This window comes from Mastigoproctus giganteus, chromosome 12 (assembly GCF_048544385.1).
Source record: "Mastigoproctus giganteus isolate SK-2022 chromosome 12, ASM4854438v1, whole genome shotgun sequence".
NCBI lineage: Eukaryota > Metazoa > Arthropoda > Arachnida > Uropygi > Thelyphonidae > Mastigoproctus > Mastigoproctus giganteus.
Window position 1 is genome coordinate 40,139,081 of NC_143586.1, and position 21,672 is coordinate 40,160,752.

Sequence of the window (21,672 nt, forward strand, 5' to 3'; positions counted from 1 at the left end):
CCATACGTCTGAGTGTGCTGCGCATCGTCATTTCGGATATTGTTCTTGCATTCCCCAAATTGTATTACGATGTCAACTGTATCACAATGACCTGCCGTTGAACCTTTCGCTTACCAGCAACATCCACCTTGCATAATCCTTTAAGGTTCTGTTGGCGGGAGGTTGTTTGACCCGCTCGACTTCATCTTTATATATGTTGACCACAATGGGCTGTGTGCAACCGACAAGTCATGCCGTTTCCGATATGGGAGCACCCGACGCACGAGCTCCTGCAGTCATGCCCTTTTGAAACTCCGTGATATCTTTACTACTTCCCATAATTGCTACTGTACCACTTTGACTTGCATGACCAGATGCAAATTACCACTGTTCTAGTACGAATCGTACGAAGCTGGTCAGCTTTTTATATTGCGAGATGTGCGTCATGGTCCATTATGGATGGTATGGTCACAATATCATACTGGTATGGTCAGTATGATAACTGAGTGTATATGCGATTCATTTTGGTCTTCCCCAGAAATAGTTTGTCACCCTACTGTTTTAGAAGACAGTCCTACATTTTTTAGTCAAAATACTTGACGTCACTCAGAATTGAGTGACGTCAACCTGCCAATAATGGAATCGTTTCATCTCTCTTTTTCTATATACAAGCATGTACACGAACTGAATAAATAAAAGATGCTTGGTTCCATCGACCATAAACTATTCATGGGCATATATCATCACCCAAATGACTAAAAATAGAAACCCGCAATGCGCATGACAAAAAAACATCTCATTCCCCCAAAGCGATTTTTAAAACTCCACAGATGAAAACACGCTTATTCTGTATTAGCGCATTTTTGAACAGCACAGAACAAAGCGGAATGAGGGACGAGCAGTTAGAAATACAAACTGAAGGCCCTAACAGGTAGGAGATTTTAGTACAGATTTTAATTGACTACTATTTTGCTAAAACTGCGAGAAATTATCTACTGTGTCTTTAAATTTTATAGTTGATTTGTCTGTTTGGTTCTGCAATTAAAAACCCAAATTTCTGAGCGAAAAAAAAAAATTGACACAGTTAAAGAAGTCTACAGTAGCTCAGCTTCAGCCTGCGATAGGAACCATCTTTTTTTTAAAAGGTGTAAGGATCACCATGTTCTTATTTTTAATATAATGAAATGTCTAGATTGCAAACATAAAAGTAAATCCAGTATCAAACCAGCTTGATTTAGGAATCCTTTGGATCCATAACTTTCAGCACTTCCAACGTATTAAGGCAAAATAATGCATATGTACATAACTAAGCAGGAACTAGCAAGATGTCAAAACTCCTGGTCGTCCCTTGGGATGTGCCACTTCTGGACTTCCATTATTTCAACACCCTGCCAGTTGTTGAGTTCATAGTGCTTAATTCCCGAGCTGTATGCACAGACATTTTCCACACATGGCATCCAACTCTCATTACTCTTCTCATATGGACATCTTTCAATATGTCAATTTGAAATGAATTCCGAGCTAACTGCAGATTACGAGATAAATCAGTTTTCAGTAATTCAAGTATTTTAAGGCAGTTGTCTGCAAAGATTTAAAATTCTTATTTTCTTTACTAATTCGAAATAACTGAATGCAAGCCTATTATATATTTTTTTTTTATCTTGCAGGTTTAGATATGTATGGAACTCAAAGATTCATGCCCCACCCCGGATATTGACAACCAAAGAATATGTCACGAAACTATATGGAAAGTCGATGGTGACAGGAGTTCCAGAAATAGTAAAGTCGAAGAATAAAATTCGGAAAGCCATTAGAGTCATAATTCTGTTAGTATGTTTAGCTGGTTTCATCTACCAGACAACGCAATTCTTTTCCCTCTACTTCCAGTATCCGTGCTTTTCGGATTTGGATTATGTGTTTGCTAACACCCTTGAACTTCCATCCATCACGATCTGCAGCTTCAACAAGTAAGTACTTGCAACATTAGTTTTATAAAATTCTCTTAAGTTGGCACTTTTGTTGGAACGTTTTATTTTGGACTGTAATAATACAATTTGAACAGTTTAATAGTCTCTCAGTTCCAATTTATAAAAAAGAACGACAAATCTACCAACTTCTTGCAAAAATAATGGACAAAATTATATTTGAAGATCTGTCAGAGATTTTCTCATTAAACCTAATCCATGAGTAACACCATGTAGCTATACATAGAAAATATTCCAATCACTTAATCTTTGATAAATCTTAAATCTGTTTTGAACTCTACCTGTTTACTGGATGAAAAACCCGAGTTTCTGGGAGAAAAAACATTGCAACCTCACTGAAACCAACTAAGTCAGATACGTTGTTAAAAAAAAACCAAAGAAAATTCCTGGCATCATAGACGATAATCGAAATAAGGCCTTTTCGACCCTCCCTCGTGGGTTGTTACTGTAGTTGGGTTTTAGGAGCATTAGCGACTAAGGCCATATTGTTCTGTATATACTATCTTTAAATTGCATGGTCAATTTTCTCTTTGCTGGACCAAAAACCCAAGTTTCCGGGAGAAAAAAACCATGCTCCCCTCGGCTGAGCTCGGCTAATTCATCCAAGTTGTGAAAAGTCCCATAAAAATTCCTCAATTCATCGAAGGGACACGAACTCGTGTCTTTTCCACCCAGAGAACGGCAATTCTACCAACTATGCTACTCACAAAGGCCAATCCTCTCGGGAGGATGGTGATTATATCCACCGTTCATTAGAATTATTTTTCTGCTTATAAATTTCTAAATCTTATAGTTTCTGATTTAATACTGTAAGTTGATTCAACACCAATTTGCATATCTAAATTTTTTTAACTTTTCCAGAAGATCATTCAGATCAAGAATAAAATTATCCACTTTATTTCATTTTATAGAATTCGAAGACAAGCATATTGTGATTACTATCCAGAGAGCTGCAGTCCTGCTAAAAACTTACCCCTTCTGTGTGATCGATATCCACATATCTGTATTAATGGCACAAAAAATCTCTTGGTAAGAACCTCTCATTGGAAAGTAGTTGATAATCTGTCACTTTTAAAGCATTTTTCTGTTAAATTACTCTTTTCTGTGGTGTGGTGTGGAAGACTTAGTATTACCTGTCAATGCCACATACAAGAAGGTGGGTCACGTAACTCCGCGTACTGTCACAAAGAAAATAACAGGGCAGGAATCAAGCATTCACTGGAGGGAAAACAGCTCCAATCCGATGACACCAACTAATGATATCATACAGAAAAAAATATATAAAAGAAGTAGAAATAATAAAACTAGCATAATAAAAAAATGCCTCAAGTTGTGTGGAAAAAGTCTGTGTATAATTTCCTCCAATATCTAAGGTAAACGAAAACAGCCATGGTTTTCTCTCCTTCTAACCTGGTTCTGTCACTTGACTGGCTTTTAAAATATTGAATATTTCTTTTTTTGTTGCATATAAGTATTATATATACTCAGAGATCACTGAATTATGACCACCCCCATTCGTAATGGACTGTGCCTCATAGCTCTCAGTATAGGCCGAAGGCCGAACAGCTTCGTACACTAGAGCAGTGGTAATTTGCATCTTGTCGGTTGCTCACGGCCCATTACGGTTAAGGTATATAAAGAACGCTGTCGAATGGGTCAAACCACCTTCACCGACGAACTGTAAAGGATTACGCAAGGTGAATGTTTGTGGTATAAGTATTATACCACGAACACAATACAGTATGGGGGAATGCAAGAACAATATCCCAATTGAAGATGCGCGCACACTCAAATAGGGGGTTCCATAGCAGACGACCCAAGAGACACCCTTTCCTTACCGCTGATCATCGTCCACTGCGAATGCTGTGGTGTCAACAACCCACTGGTTGGACACTGGAGGACTGGAAACGAGTGCTGGTTAGATGAGTCCAAATACCTGGTGAAACACGCCGACGCACGCCTCTGTGTGGGTGCAAGCAACACGAGTCCATGTCCCCATCGTTCATGGTGGTCATTCTCCAGGAAGGGGGCAATGGTTGCTTAATATGGAGCACGGTTTGCTGGTAAGAACTAAGACCCCTGATGGTATGGACCAAAGTTTCACTGCTAATGTCTACCGGCAACTCTTAGGAGACCACGTGCACCCTGCCATATTTCATTTTTTCCCGGATAAAAACGGGATCTTCCTAGATGATAATGTGCCCGCAAGTGGTTCGAGGAAAACAGTGGAGGTATCCCCCATCTTGCTTGATCTCCAAAGTTGCCTAACCTCAATCCACTTGAAAACCTGTGGGATATTTAGTAAAGGGAAGTGAGGAGTATGGACACGCAACCGTCATCTTTTCTGACACTGTTGAAAGCCTTGAAGGTAGCACGGTGGTTGTAGATCCGTACGGATGTTTTCAGACATCTAGTGGAGTCAATGGCTAGGCGAATACCTGAATCAGTGCGAACAGTGGCCCAACACGGTATTAGGTAGGTGGTCATAATTTAGTTATAGAATTGCACACACAAAGAATTTGGATCATTGCTTTTTAAAACTTTCCATTGAATTTAGTTCCCAAAGTATCAATCTATTCTGGACACGCCTGAAGATGCCAAGAATTTTGTAGTAAGAGCTATTGATCTTCTTTACAGATGCCACCTACATTTTCCTGGAAAATGCGAGTAAGTATTTCTTTCCAGAAAGTATTTTTTCACTCTAATTCTGGTAAATAGCAGTTTAACTGCAGCTAAACACTTTCAATTGACTACAAAGTTGAGTCCAATAACTAACCTGAAACTATAAGTGCCTCTTTATATCAAATTCCCCATTCGAGAAATTAATATTTTTTTTATTGTGAAGGAAGATGCAACACTGTTATTTTATTTCATTATTGCAGAGAATATATCAAGGATATTCTCGTAATGACTGTAAGAAACTGGGAAGTCAGAAAATGCACCACTGTATTTCCGAGATCGAAGAACGAAACACTTCATAGAATAATTATCAATGTCAATTCAGGCAAGTGTGCATTTAATAATTATTTTGTTATTAAAACGGAAAATTCTTCTTATTCTTCTTCTGTCAACATATCTTGTGGCAAATGAGGTTAATTGCATTGTAAACAAATTTCGGCAAGGGATCTTTCTTTTTATTTGTGATACCGAGCAAATGGTGATTTTAACTTTTGTTATCTATCATTTGATGTTCACCTTCTGGGCCCTTGTGGGTAGCACAGTTTGTAAAACGCCAACCTCCCCATACCGGGTGGAAAAGACTTGCGTTCGAGTCCCGTTGATAATGTGAAGAATGTGTGGGCCTTTTTCACAACCTGGTTGAGTTAATCGGTCTCAATGGAGGTTAGCATGGTTCTTCCTCCCGGAAAATCTGGCTTTTCGTCCATAAAACAGAAAATCGACCTTAGAATACACGCAATTTAATATGACCTTAGTCGTTGATGCTCCTAAAACTCATATTCCTAAAACCCTAACCTTCTTGATTTTTGTATTTTCATTTCCTGTTCAAGTCGATAACTATTTCAGTGCCCTATTCTAATTCTTTCTTTATGTAAATCATCCCAGTAGATAAGACCGTGAAAAGTCAGCTAATTATATCTCTTAATTGCATGTTTCTGTAGTAATTTTACTAATTTCTGGATGAAGCTCCCAGTCCACTGGATTAAAAACGTTCAACATCTGAGGCCGACTAACTTGGCCACATCGCGAAAATGCAGAATTGTTAAGACTCATACTGCTTCATTCATGACGTCATCAATAATGACCTTTGGTATTTCATATTTCATACGATGTTGAGTCAAACTCAGTTTGGAGTGATATTTTTCTTTCGTTAAGGGAAAATTTCATTTTCATAAAACTTTTTATTGCCAGCCATTTTTCTTACACAAAATATAGAGTACAAAAATATTTTTTCCTCTCAAATAAAAATAAAAATTTTTGAATTTTAAATTATCTTTGAAAATTTTTCTACAGTGGCGAATGAGTTCTTAACACTGGACATCAACTTTGGTGCAGAGGACTATTTTAGACCTGACTCGGAAGTTGGGGCTGTTATGCAAATCCATTCTCTATATGATATTCCTAAACCATTTGAAAAGGGGTTTATTATTAAACCTGGAAAAGAATATACGATCACCATTAAAGCAGTAAGTACGTGCCAGTTTTCAAAATTAGATTCTGTTTGTATTTTTACACTTTATCCAGATAAAATTCACCAGAGCTCTTATTTTACTTAAAATAGTGTGGAACTTTGATATTCATAAAGAGTTAGACACCTTGTTTTTTGCAGATAAGGGAACTGCTTCTTCCGGCTCCATATGACACAAACTGCACGAATTATTTTGATCTGTGGACAAAAAATGGAGGATCTGGAGCCTTCACATCAAAGGTAAATATCCAAATGCTTCTTTATCCAAAAACCAGTGAAAATGCACGTTAATAATTTATGCATTGCAGAACTCCGAATTCACCAGACTAAATTCTTATTTAAGGTGTAAGTTAAACGGAAAGGTAACTTAGACTATAAGGCGTCAGTATATTTGTGTGTATAATTACGTATAGTCATGTGAACCTTTATGTTCATAAATATTTCATGTTAATCTTCATCTACCCATCTCGCATTCTTAAAATTTGGTTTTACGAGTAATCATAAAATATCTTAAGATGATGAGACTGTGTTCTCATACTCTAGGAATGTGCCTTGACTTGCCTTGTAGAAATGATCCTGGCTGAATGTGAGTGCATCGACATGCCAATGCTGTATCCCTATACTGAGAAGATGTGTCCAAGCAAACAAAACAAGAGTAGGTAGCTTCTCTAACCTTGAATTAATTATTCTAAATTAACTACTCCAGACTAAGACTATGCATCCTCCATATTTAAACTATGGAGGATGAACAGTTTCTTTAATAATTTCGAAATAGAGGATAGCGTATATTCAAGGAATTTTCGTAATTTATCATAGATTGTGCGTATTGCATTTCAGTTCCACTCCGTTCTAATAATTTTGTTTCTTTTGCTGTAGATGATAGTTGCTTTCCAAAAAATTACAATCCGAAGCAATGCTCAGATCGGTGCAGACCTGCTTGCGAGTAAGTAAATTATTTTTGTGTTTATCTTATCCTGTTACTTTAATTATATCTAAACATTTAATTATCCCCCTGTCGATAATTACACACCAATTTGATATAGATCAAATATGCTCAATAATTCCCTAACCAATTACGTTTTCCACTTGAACACCAAAATTTCTATTGGGTCATATTAATGTCATGTATCAGGTAAGGAAATAGTTCTTTAGGTACCTCAGATCACAAGTTTAAGTGTAAAACTTTGTGCTGTTCTCTTTTTCAATGGACGCAAGCTTCCATAGTCCTTCTCATCCTTGGAATTTAGATCAAATGTGGTCTATTTGATCACCAAACTGGAACTTCTAGTTGTGATTAAATAGATCACAACTAGAAGATTTTTCAATATTATTTCATATTACGCAACAGAAACTTGGGCCCGTAAAGATAAACAAATATTTATTCTTTGAAACATGAAAATTCTCCTTGATTATTTATTTCTCTGAAATTTAAGAATCCTGCTTGGTTACAATGAAGCATTCTCACAGCCTTGCTTGCAGATATTTTGGCTTGTCGCGGGATGATATAATTTCTCATTTTATTGCTAATCCTACAGAAGTTTTTAACTCCAAGGATGAGAAAGACTATGGAAGTGGTACCTAAAGAACCACTTATTTACTCTGAATGGTTGTTGGTGAAGAAAAGGTCAAGGGTGTTGTTGTATTATAGTAAATGAGAAAATTGTTTAAGATCATTAATAGTTGAAGTGGGTTTTATCCCACGTTTTTTCAAATATCACCTGATTTTATATCGTGTGAGTAGAAATTCATACAAAAGTTTATTTATTTTTACTTTACATTTCAGATTCGTTAGATATACTTCCAATATAGTGACAAGAAAACTGCAGGAAAATGTAAGTAACATTTCTGCGCATGTTAGATACAACTACTAATCATTCAAAAATCATATTTGCATAGACTATAGATTGAAAAATCGAGAAACCTTGATACAGTATGCGATCTATCCTAAGCTCTAAACATGGAGGGAAATCAAATCTACCGGATATAGTCCTAGAAAATACTTGAGCTGCTGGAGTAGATGAGAATATAGCTTTTCTGTTTATTATTGAGAAAATTCGCTATTATTCGAGACAATTTCAGATAAACGATTCTTCTGTTAGTGTCGTGGGATTCAAAAAATAGCTCAATAAGAGCATTTCTGTTTTTTTTTTTTTTTTTTTTTTTCAGAAAACGACTGTGGATGAGATTTACCTGAACAGTACCATTGAGTAAGTAAATGCATTTGTTTTAAAAATCAGTTTAAAATATTGAAAACAATATAGTTATCTTGTAAACATTGAAAGCAAGTTCCTTAGTAATTAATCAAAATAAAATATTACATTCCTTGGAAGCGTCCTTTAACCTTGTTCAGTATATTCTGTTTCTGTTAACAGCGAACTGAAAACATCTAACATAAAGCTGATGCTCGACAGACATGTTTTAGAATATCTCTTTAAGCCAAAATTTGAGGTAAATGTCCTTTTGAAAAATTTAATTTCCTTAAATCTTCTTCAGAAACAAAGTTAACCCCAACCCACACTGAGTTCTTAGTGATTTCCGAATAATGTTAAAAATTACGTTATAAAATTAATGAGCTTGTTATTTAGCACCATTTGACATTTAAAAAATTAGTTTATGATATAAAATAGTCTGGGTGCAACCGAGATTATTTTTAAAACTTAACTCTAAGTGGCAATAAATTTGTTGAAATACTAAGGAAAATTCATCCCAGTTTTTGTATGAACTGAATCGAAATGGATTCGAAAACTATGTTTTCTCAGAAATAATTAAGTTCACATACTTTGCAAGTCTCATTAATTTCGTCTTTTATTCACTTCTTTGTAGACTATAGAGATCTTCAGCTACATCGGAGGCTACATTGGAATATGGCTTGGAGTGTCGCTTGTTGCCATCTGTGACTTTCTAGAAAGCTTAATATTACTAGCAAGATTTCTGTTTACCTCTCGATCTCCTCAAAATGGTTACATTGACCATCCGGTTGCATCTCAGAGAATCGGACTATTCAGAAGACATCTGAGATGATGGAAATTTTTATACATCTGTTATAAGATTAATTTTAAATTATTCCCTAAATACGACAGATTTTTCTGTTCGTATTAAAAGCTTGTCTCCATTTTAATTTAATAAATTTGCTATAAATTATAAATCTTTGTTACTACAGCACAAACAGAGAGTACTGTCACAATTAACCCTTCAGAGAGCATGGGACTTGACCTCAATAATAAATGGGACCATATGAAGAGGAGCATGTTAGATTAAGGTTGAATATTGAAATGGAGAAACAATTAATAATGTCAAAAGTTAGTCGTAAAGCTAAGGTGAATATTAAGGTATATTATCTAATTAATGATATAAATAATGAAGCAATTAACAAATATAAGTACATCAAATATAAGGCTACATCTAAATTTTGGACATGCCCATTTCCGGAATCCATTCAGTCTCCTCCAAATTACTATTAACAATTCAGTGTTCAAATATCACGTGATATTCATAGCAATACATATCATATTAGATTAATACACTATGCTGTAAAAGGCATCCCTACGCCCCTGGGATTTGGATAAAATGAATCATACCAGCCATCCACGTGTCAGGAATTGCTTTAAAACCAACTAAGTTTATGCAAGAAATAAATAAATCAGTGAAATACAGTAGATGAGCCGAAACGTTTAGCTTAGAAACTTCCAATGAAGGTGTGATCACAGGATGCCATATAAGCAATCAATCAATCTGTTCGTGCCATTGTAACAAAACGAAATGTGGATCACACCATGGCTTACATAAGCACCAAAAACATCGTGATGTTACCATAGCCGGGATCCCGTCAGTCCTCTTCGAATCAACCGAACTGATAGCTCTGTTGAAGGAGGAATAGATTAAAGTATTGCCATATTGTCTTTTTGTTATCAAAAATAGGTTCCGAGTCTACTGACAACGAAACAGAGTGTTGGCCAAATGGTGGACCGTCAGTCTCTGAGAAATTTATTGACGTCTACGATGACACAGTCCTAGTAAGAAGACCACACACGGAGTAATCGATCAGAGTTGCTTGGTAAGGTTGCTAATTACAAGAAATCGTGACGACATGCAAATTATCCCTCACAAATATCATAAATGGCACCGGGAAATCGCAAGAAGATATATGTCCAAGAATATCCTGGGAATTGAAGACCAAATGGGAGAAATTTCTGCTGATCTGCTGGAGATGGCTCGTCAACTGCGATTAGAAGTTCAAACAGACGTTCAGGGACTGTTTTTCTCTCATTCCTAAGATCTGACTAGAGAAGATTGCCTTTCTAGATAAGCAGAGGACATCGAATGAACATTATTCTTGTTTAAAAAAATGCCATAGCAACCAAACAGATGAACTATTTTCGAAGAAATCTGCCCGTACGGAACGTGACACTGTGATTAACAACATGATATTAGCATTAGCATTAGTTGAGGCACATGATGAAAGAAAGCAAGATTATACTGCATCAGCAAAAAAAAAAAAAAAAAAAAACTTCCCATTTTTACCCATCCGGTCACTCGAAATGTTTGTCTAATTCAGCCTTAAATTTATTTAAGCTATCAACTTCCACAACGACAGATGGAAGTTTGTTCCAGAAATTAACCACCCGCTGGCTAAAGGCAAATTTCCGCACATCTATTCTACATTTGTCTTTGCTCAGTTTGAATCTATGCCTCCTCAGGTTCTTAGTTTGAGCAAGCTGAAGTATCCCGTCAACATTGATCCTGCTCAACCCATTCAAGGCCTTGTACACCTCGATCAGGTCACCTCGCAGGTGCCTAGTCTCCAGATGATGCAACTTGCAGACTTAAACCTTTCTTCGTAAGTGTACCCCTTTGTTCCTCTTGTTGCCCTTCTCTGTGCTCGTTTTTGCAACTCTACATCCTTCCTAAAATGAGGCCTCCACTCCTGTACACAGTACTCAAGGTGTGGCCTGACCATTGCCTTATACAAAGGGATAATCACCTCCTTGTTCCTACTAACAAATTCCTATATATCATTGACAAAAAATACGGACTGCCAGAGCAGGTCTCCATGGCCTGCTCTGGCAGCCTGTTAGCACTGCTCAGAGAACTTCATATCTGACTGCACAATTTCCCCCAGGTGTTTTTCATTCTCCACCTCCCTGAGTGTAGTACCACACAGTTGGTACGTTTCTCTTGGGTTACTGCTACCCATATGTAGTACTTTACATTTGTCAATGTTAAACGTCAGTTGCCACTTCTCTCAGCCAATCTGCATAACTTTTTTCTAGATACTGTTGCAGTAGCATACTGTGTTTACTGTCATTAACAATCCTGCCAACCTTTGTATCACTTTGTATCATCTGCAAACTTGGAAATTAAGCCTGATATATCTTCATCGATATCATTGATAAATATACAAAACAACAAGGGCCCAGCATCGAATCCTGGGGGACTCCGCTAATTACATTAGTCGCTGTCGTCTCCCAATCAATCGCTGTCGCATCAATCGCTGTCGTCTCCCACTCAACCATCCCTTTATCCATTGCAGTAACTTGCCCTTAATGCTATGCCGCTCCAATCTGTGCAGCAGTCTTTCATGTGCAACAGTATCAAAAGCTTTACCGAAATCCAAGTATATGATATGAAAATTATTTTTTGCATCCTGTTCCTTTGTGACCACATCGTAGTATCCAATCAAAGTGGTCAGACAAGATTTCCCCTTAACAAACCCATGCTGTGTCTTAACTATTACTGCAGTCTTGTCTAGATGATCCTGCAATGCATCTTTAACCAGTGACGCCACTATTTTCCCCTGAACAGAAGTTAAACTGTGGGGGTGGGGTTTCTTTTATATATATTTATTATTTTGTTTCTTTGTCTTTATATTATTATTATAATATTTATTTATTATTTAAATATCCCCACTTTGCATCTGACTTGTTATCTCACAGAAGAATTCCGGTTCTGTGGAAGTTCCTATATTAGTTCACTCCTCCTTTGGGTTTTGCTGTGTGTTCAGAAATGACCAAACTCCATTTTCATTAAGTGAAATACAATCAGTTTATTATACATACTTACAAATAAAAGATAAGACAAATCATTACACATTATTCACTTCATATATAGGTACAGGGCATGGATCACGTTCCTGGTCATTAGGCTCTCCTATCATCATCTTCTTCTTACTATAGGCCCACTAACATCTCGTACAATCAGTTTAATTTAACTCTTTCTTAATTACAATTGACATTTATTATTTATTTATTTATATCTTCCTTTTTCATACCTATCTAGCACAATCCTACATTCTTCTTCATGGTTGAAACAATTCTTCTTCTGGAATTTAATGTCCACTTTACAAACTATTCTATTCTATTCTCTCCCCAGCACTTTAAAGTTACATGTTAATGAAATATACATGGGATTATTTATTTCTTCATTCCCTCAGGTAAACTTCAGCATATAGCGACTAATTTTTCTACTTCAGTAACATTATATAAATAACATACAACTGTACCTGCTCTATAGGCTAACCCGTCCAAAATTATTACTTTTCCTCCATTAATTAATCAGTAAATAAATCATAACTGTAAACCATCCTTCATTAAACTATTTCTATGATATTTCCTTACTTATCTATACAACATGCATTTGATTAACTGTGTGTTTCCCTAAATCTCACTTAATATTTATCTATCTTCCCTGCAGTCCTTTGCAATTACATAGAGGTAAATTCGTTGTTTAACCACTTACTTCTGGGGATTTGGATCTTACCGCTAATACAACGTGTGGCCTGTGACTTTCTGCTCTGCATCGGGTCCTCCATTGGTTTGGGAACGTTCATCTGGAATGCTAAACTTTGCCAGGGACACTTTTCGCTTTGCCGATCATCCTGGTGTCGTATCCTTCTTTGCTGGGCCGGATCATTCAGTAGGGGTCGCTTCCCATCACTTTATTTCTACAGGACGGTACGGTGTTCTTCTGTTAGCATTATCTCGCTGCCCTCCTTTCAAATATATTTCTCGGTGGACGCTTTGGAACTTCAATGTTCCATCTCGAGAAAGTTCCCCTTTCCGTAACTTATCTACACTTTGTTAAAGCTATCAGAATTTAGTGAACTCACCATAACTGGTTCTACTGGTGGATCGCTTCCGGGGACTGTTTCCTGGGCCTATCTTTCCAAAAACACCCTTTTCGCCCTCCAAAGAAACTTCATCACTCCCGAAAAAAAACTTGATCACCTTCCAAAAACTTTATCATCTCCAAAAAAACTTTATCACATCTCGAAAAATCATCTCCGAAAAACTTCATCACATTTTAACTCGCGCGCTCTTGCCTTTTTGTTTCCCAAAATCACGTACGCCTCTCCTTTCTTTCAACCAATCACTTCTCTTTGACCACCATCATCTTCATTCTCATTTGCCTGTGACCCATGACACGATGGTCGAGCCCCTTCCGGTGTAGAGAGGACTTCCGTTCTAGAGAATTCTCGAATATTCTGGAAGGTGATTGAAATTTCGGAGCTCAGTATCATCCAGAAAACACCTGCGTCCATTTACTTGATTCGTCTCGCCACGCCCGCTCTGTTTGCAGTAAACAAGAGCGCCCCCGCTGGTACCCCTATTGTCATCTCTGGACCAAACCGTCCCTTGCCATACTATCAGTTGACCCCCCACTGTTCCGTCTTGCTATCTTCGCTTGCTGTTTCCGGTGTGGGCACTGATTCAAAACTCTTTCTAATGTTTATTTCCACGGTATATCTGCCTTTACATTAACTAAAGACCCCACTTAATTAAATCCCGTTAGCGCGAGACCCACTATCTTAAACAATATTTGTGACTTTAAGTGTTTTCTTGTAAGGTTTTACCATATCACTCTATCTAGCATTCTATCATTAATTATATAGACATTTAATTTAATTTGTAAGGCTTTGTGTCTTACAAAACTAACAGGGCTATAATTATTTGTGTCGCCCTTTGAATCCCCTTTGTGAATTGGGGATACATTTGCACATTTCTAGTCCATGGGGACCTCCCCTGACTCTAAGGATGCTCTCATAATTAGGGCTAAGGTTTGCTTACTTCCCTTGTTGCCTCCTTCATTATAACTGGATAGATTCCACATGCCCAAGGTGACTTTCTTATGTTTTACTTGAACAATTTCTCCTCTACTTTGCTCTCAATTATTACAAAATCACTTAACCCCCTGTTAGAGTTTGATAAACTTCTGGCATTCCCCTCCTTGAATAACTCCTCATGTGTGAATGTAGATGCAAAATACTGATTCAGTTTATCAGCTACTTGAGCAGGATCATCAAAAGTCGAACCATCGATGTGAAGTGGACCAATCTGATTCATCCTCTTCCTTCTAGTGTTTACATAAGTAAAGAACTCTTTGCTGTTTTTCTTTGCGTCCTTTACCAAAGATTTCTTGTAATCTGCCTTCACCTGCTTAACCTCCTTTGTGACTTTATTACAGTCACAAAGGAGTCACAATGCTTATAAATTATCAGGCGACACAGAAGGCTTCTGTGTCGCCTGATAATTTATATGCATCCCATCCATTTTTCTTCTCTGTCACGAGCCTCATTAATTCATCCGACATCCACTTAGGCCTAAACCTTGAACAATATTTCTTAGTTGGTATGAAAAGCCTAGTAGCCTCCAAGATTACGTCTCTGGAGGCTTCCCATTTAGAATTCTCCGTTGGTAACATCATCAGTTGATCCCACTGTATAGAATTTAAAAACTGTCTGAGACCCATGTAGTCACATTTACGAAAACAAAAACCCTTGATGGTAGTTTCATCTTTAAGTAAATCCCACATCAGTACACTGTGATCACTGTAACCTACTGTTTCTTTTATCTGCAGATTCTTAATGGATGAAGAATCATTACTGATAATCAGATCAAGAGTATTACTCCCTCTGGTTGCTTCCAGAACATGTTGCTCTAGAAAACAATCATCCAATAAATTCATAAAAGCCTTGCTAGTGCGTGAGTGACCAATCCACAAATTCCAGTCGATATCTGGAAAATTAAAATCCCCCATTACAAGACATTCTGATTTCCTGGCCCATTCTATTTCTCTGCACAATTGCTCATTATACTCATCAGATTCATTAGGCATAGGCCCTACTCTCATTTTTTCCTTTCCCAGTGCTTATTTCACACCAAACAGACTTAACATTGCACTGTCAACCTATGTCAACTGGATGCACTTCCTTAGATTTTGTGTTTCTTGACTAACAGCATAACCCCTCCTCCCTTCCTACCCTGTCTGTCCTTTCCGTACACATTGTACTCCCTTAAATTCCAATTCTTCGCTGCTTATATTTGTGTGACACCATGTCTCTGATATCCCAACGATATCTGCCTTTGAAGTCTCGATCAGCACTTCAAATTCATCAATTTTATTTACTATACGTACGTCTAGCATTAGTGTACATGGAAGTACTTGATATATGCACTTGTTCTTACTCTTAGTTACCCTAACACAGCCCATGTATTTACTTGCTCCATGATGACTCCCAGCAGCTCTTGAAGTCTCCAGCAACTTGCTGTCCGGGCTGCTGCTCATTACAATAGAAGCAGTGCAAAAATCACTTTCGCCTCTGCCTGTAGCTAGTGTTTCTTTTAGTTAATCTTTTAGTCTGTGAATCCCCTTAATCTAGCAGTTTTCCGACCCACCTAACACTGCCTCGATAGCATCAGCAAATATTCGTGCACCCCTTTCTATTTAAGTGTATCCCAATCCTGTAGAAGCAGTCTCTCCTGTTAAAAGCACAGACCAGGCTGAAAAAATTTCTACCCTTGAGCCTTGCACAGTCTCTCCAGGGCCAAATTAATCGACAAGGCCCTCTTCATATACTCCCTCATATCGTGTCTGGGCAGAATTGCAGACACTTTCAAATTTAACCCTGACTGACGACTTTTTTTCTACATTGACCTGTACTTGTTAAGTAAATCTGCAGATCTCTTACTGTTAAGATCATTAGTGCCAACGTGTACAACAATGTCACCTTTTGTGCCCTTAAAAGATGATATCTGCCCTACAACGTGATCAACTTTTGCCCCTGGCAGACATATACTGGTCCTGTTAAAAATTAGCTGTAACTGAATATTTTAAAAAGACTGCGTGTTTGGGTTAAGTTGTGTAGAAGCATAATGTTACTTGGAAGGAATGTACCCATCAAAAACTTCTTGAATCCTTGCTGAATCCTCTATGTAGTGGAACCACTGTGGCACTACTTTTTGTTCAACCCTTGTGTTAATCCCACTATTTAACCACGTGTAATACTCTGTGTAGTAAATTGTAAATTTGATGTAATGTTTTATTTCATTTTGTTTTGTTTACCATTATTTATACCATAATTACATCCTTTCTGTCTCGCTTAATTTCTCTCTCACCTTCACTTTCTAGAATATTTAATTGGTAGTTAAATATGTACCGAAAAGACGAACTCTTAGAAACACCGAATATGGGTGATGTCAGAGTGCCTAGCTAATTTAGCGCCCTGAGCAAAGACTTCTTACTACATTCCCTACAAATTAAAATTTATTTTATTTTTTCGGTCTGATAGAATTAGGTTTTGCAAATATCCCAGTAACCAATGACATGTCACGACCTCGGTGGTGATCTGAGAAACTATTTACGAGCCCCTGAATTCTTAAAAACATCTTAGCAACTATAAACTTTTCAGACACTTAGAAGAATTATAATTTTAATTTTATTCACTAGAATGCATCATAATTTTCGACACCTGCATTTGAATTAAAAGTAAGTTCTCACAAACGCTTAATAAACTCTTTCATATAAATGAAAAATTTTATTTTATGATTTTATTGTAAAATAGCATAATTTTTAATAACCTAATGAAGTTTGAGATTAACATTTAAAGAGGACACTACAGGACACTTAAATTCTTCAAAGCTTCTATCTTTTTAGATTTAGTTACGATTACCCACACCAGATGGCATTACTGTTTCTCAGTTGGTCGTCAAGGGTTACCATTTAATATCTACTGAAATTGTTTCACGCTGGATATGATTATTGTATTATTCATAATTTATGCAAATCACTAACGCCTACAACTTATTTTAATTCGTCTTAATAACTCAACTGGATGTTATTTTTTCGACTTTCTTTCATCGAATATTAAATGCAATTAATTAAATAATTTATTTGTTCAAATATTAAATTAAATATTAATAATAATAAAAACTATGTATATAAAGTGCTTAGCATCATAAGCCTTAGTCTAATAATAAAAATCAAATGTTAATCAGCAGATCTCTTTCATGGTCAATAAAAAATATATAAAAAAATGTCTGATTAATATTAACATATGAATTAACAAGAGTTAGTTGAATTCGAAAACCTGTTTATGATTACATACCTCTTTTTAAGGAAATTGAAATCGTTATAAACATATAAACTAATTTCAAACGCCTGTATATTTAAAATAAATAATATAGCGTATTTGTCGGCTTATAATACGCACTTTTTTTCCTTATAAATATCTTTAAAAAATTGCCCTGCGTCTTAGAAGCCGAAAGTGTCAATACAGCACATGCGCAAAACCGAAAGTTAACGTATACTAGTTGATGGATAGTTAACTACCATACGTTAGTACACTTTTCAGTGTAACTACCAGGCTGTTATTGGAGTAACAAGTGAATTCCAGATATATATTTAAGCCCTAATTAATGGCAGGCGAATCAAGAAGGCAAAATTATACTATTGGAGTATTACAGTATGCCAAAGAACTCGGGAACAGAGCAGCAGAAGGAAATTTTGGACCACCGCCTGCTGAGAAGATGATTCGTCAATGGAAAAAGCAGGTAGTTTTATTACAAGAAGCTGATAAAACAAAATTGCACCTAAATGGCCAAAATTTGAAGAAAACTTGTGTAGTTGGATAATGGAACTTAGAGACGTGGATGTTGCAGCGAGTACTAAAATGATAATAGTAGAAGCACGAAAACGAGCAGCTGTTATTGGGATATACGATTTTAAAGGAACTGAATCTTAGTGTTGTTGCTTCATGAAAATAAATGGGTTAAGTTTACGCACAAGAACTAGAATAGCCCAAAGAATGCCTGCTGAGTACAAACAGAAAATATTAGGTTTCCATAAATACTAGAAAACGAAGCAGTTACAAACCTAGCCAAATCAGGAATGTGGATGAAATTCCGTTGACTTTTGATGTGCCATCCAATAAAACCTTAAATCGTGAGGACAAAAATCTATAACTGTTTAAACCACTGGACATGAAAAGACATACTACACCGCAGTTTTAACTTGTTGTTCTGATGAGACCAAACTTCAGCCAATGATAATTTTTAGAAGAAAAACTTTACCGAAAGATAAACTACCAAAGGGAACTCACGTACTTGTACAACCGAAGGGATGGATGGATGAAGAATGTATCAAGGATTGGTTTGTAAAAGTTTGGTACACGCGTCCTGGTGGCTACTGAGTAAAAATGCACTACTAGTATGGATCTGTTTAGAGCACATAGGACTGAAAGCATCGAAATGATGAACACAGAACTGGCGGTAATTCCGGGTGTCTTAACTTCTCAGTTACAACCGTTAGATGTCAGCATCAACAAGCCATTCAAGAATAACATGCGGGAGCAATGGAATAACTGGATGCTAGCGGGGACACCTACGGGAAGGATGAACGTCCATCAATAGCACAAGTGTGTAAACGGGTGCTGAAGTCATGGCATGATGTTAAGACACAATTTCAGTTCTGAAATTGCGATCAAAATTTTATCGATTCACATAAAATTCATGTAATATAAAGAAATAGCTGATAGCAAGTTGAGAAGTCACTTTTTACCCATTTTATTTCAGTAGTAAATTCAAGAGTCGCTTCAAATGATGATGTAGTTTTCAGAAAAATAGCCCAAGCCATTTCATCAGAAGTGAATTCCCAAGTTCTTTCAGAAGTGTGCATTATTACGTAGCATTCATGGTGTATCTACAAGCTTTTGAAAATGCAAAAGAAGAATGCCGTCACAGTCCTAGCCCTTGTGGATAGTATTGTCCACAATTGGTAAAATCACCGACATTCCCACACCCGCTGGAAAAGACTTGAGTTCGAATCCTGTCAATGACGACGCGAGGAATTTTTATGGATTTTTTTCACAACGTAGATGAGTTAGTCGGTCTCAGGCGAAGGTAGCATGGCTTTTTCTCCCAGACAGTCGGATTTTTCGTCCAGCAGACAGAAAATCGACCACAGAACACAAGCAATTTACAGATTATATATACGGAGCAATATGGCCTTTGTCGCTGATGCCTCTAAAAACCTACAACAACGATAGTCCTAGAAAACAATCACTATTACTTTTCCTGATATTTATACACCCTTAAACGTTTTGTTATAGATGACCCAGGATGCTTTCATTGTTGATGTAAGTGTGGCTTCAACTTGGGATTCCATTTCTGAAGCTTTAGTTGGAATGCTGTACATCATTGGTCAGGACAACAATACGATGTCTTTTTCTCCACGTATGTAAAATTGCTATATGCTGACATCACATTCACAGTTAAACAGGTGATCAACAAGAGTCCAGCGAGATCTTGGTCTCTACTTATGTCTGTGCATTTTGATTAGTGGATGAGTCTCCGTGTTCCACTGTAGGCTCCAATGTGACCAAAAATCTCTACAGTGTACAGAAAATAAAATAATGTTAGTATACTTTCTCTTACTAAAGATCAAACCACCAAACTATCCCATCGCTGGTTATCATTCTGTGAACCTGTTGCAGCACACCCGAAGCCCCACTCACCAACAGGAGATTTTGCTGCGTCTGGTGGAATATCATTACGAGTATCGTCCATTACAAGCTTCTACCTGCTGGTCAAACGCTCGTACGGGACATTCATGTATTTTTTATAATTTTTTTTTTACCTTTGTTTTAATGTCATCCTAAAAATCGGCACGAATTTTTTTAGTCACCTAATTATCAATTTCTATTTTATTTTTATTGCACACTCATGGCATATACAGTTTATCTGTATGCTTCATTTTAGGAACGATTTAGATTTGCAGGAGCAGATTCATAGAAGAGAAATGCGACACAAGTAGTCTGGGACACAAAAGGATAATCTCACCAAGGAAAACTTGAGTTCTTCAAATTGTGGTTTGTGGAAAGTATGTATCTGTTAGGAAACCTGATTGAAGTGGTTTAGGCTTCGATTGATTTGAGTAAACTAAATGCTGATGGCAAACTTACTGTTTATCGGATGACTCACAAGGGGACGTAAATTTAAATTGGAAATGGTAAGTTGCAGGAGACATATGTGGAAATTTGGTTTCACTCAGCGCGTAATTGATCGTTGGAACAAATTTTCATCTGGTGCTGTGGAAGTTGGTTGTTTGAATAAATATAAGGAAAGGATTGGACAAATGAAGATGGGAAAATGAAATGGATAGTGTTTTCTAAGGATGTTCTGTTAAAGCTTGCTTGTTTTCATAATTTTATCACAACTAATGCTATCAACCTATCAATAGAAGTTCGATATTGTTTTCAACATATGGTACTGAAACGTCTAGGTACATTTGCAACCGAAATGGAATACAATCCTTAAATTTTTACATTAAGCGTTGCTCAAAACCGTTTGGATTTTAACTTCCGTTTCATTGAATTTTTTAATAAGTCTTGTCCTTGGAAGGTTTTGGACTCCTTGCAAACCACTTAAGTGATTCGAGATGTCTAAATCACCTTCCAGTAAAAGGTTATCCTCCATATTGCGGAAATGAAAGCGGAGAGCCATCCAGCATGAATATTAGTTCCTCATGCTTTTTTCATTGTGATGGCCACAAGATATCTTTATAAATCTATAAGTATTACTCCCTTCATATTTCTCATAACAGATACTGGCCGACAAAATATGATGCAATAATTTTTAAACTGTGCTTTTAGCATGAATTTTCTTTAATGGCTTTTGGCACGAATTTTCTTTAATGGCTTTTGGCACAAATTTTCTTTAATGTCCTTCCAGGATTGCAACCAGAAACAAGTAATGAGAGTTGTTGCGAATTCCAAATCATCCTCCAAGAAACAGTTTCGTCTGACAAGAGAATATTATTGAATGGATCGATATAATCCACTTACCATGCGAACGTGTTCTTAAGAAAATCCATGCGTCTGTCTCTTTACAGTCACTGGCAATCAGTTCTTGGACATTGTGGTTCGCATGATTGATAATGCAGCTTCATTTTTTCGCAGAGTGTGTAACGTGTCACGTCATTCAATTTCTACTGCAGTCCACCGTGTGGATTTTCTTTTTGGTTTAGAGGAGAACATAGTTTCCAGTCCAGGGACAAGTTCTTCTGTCTGCAATATTCAAGCTCGACATTTGCGTAACAGTTCTTAACGTCTCTTAGGATAACGGTATGTTTTCCATTCGAAGCTAATCGCAATCTTTGAACTTCGATGACAAACCGCGAAAATTCATAGATGGCTTCCACTTTGCCACTTTTTTTTTGTTTAAGTCATTTTTATCTGAAAAAAAATAATAAAATAGTAATTAATAAGTTCCATATCAGTAGGTCAACCAG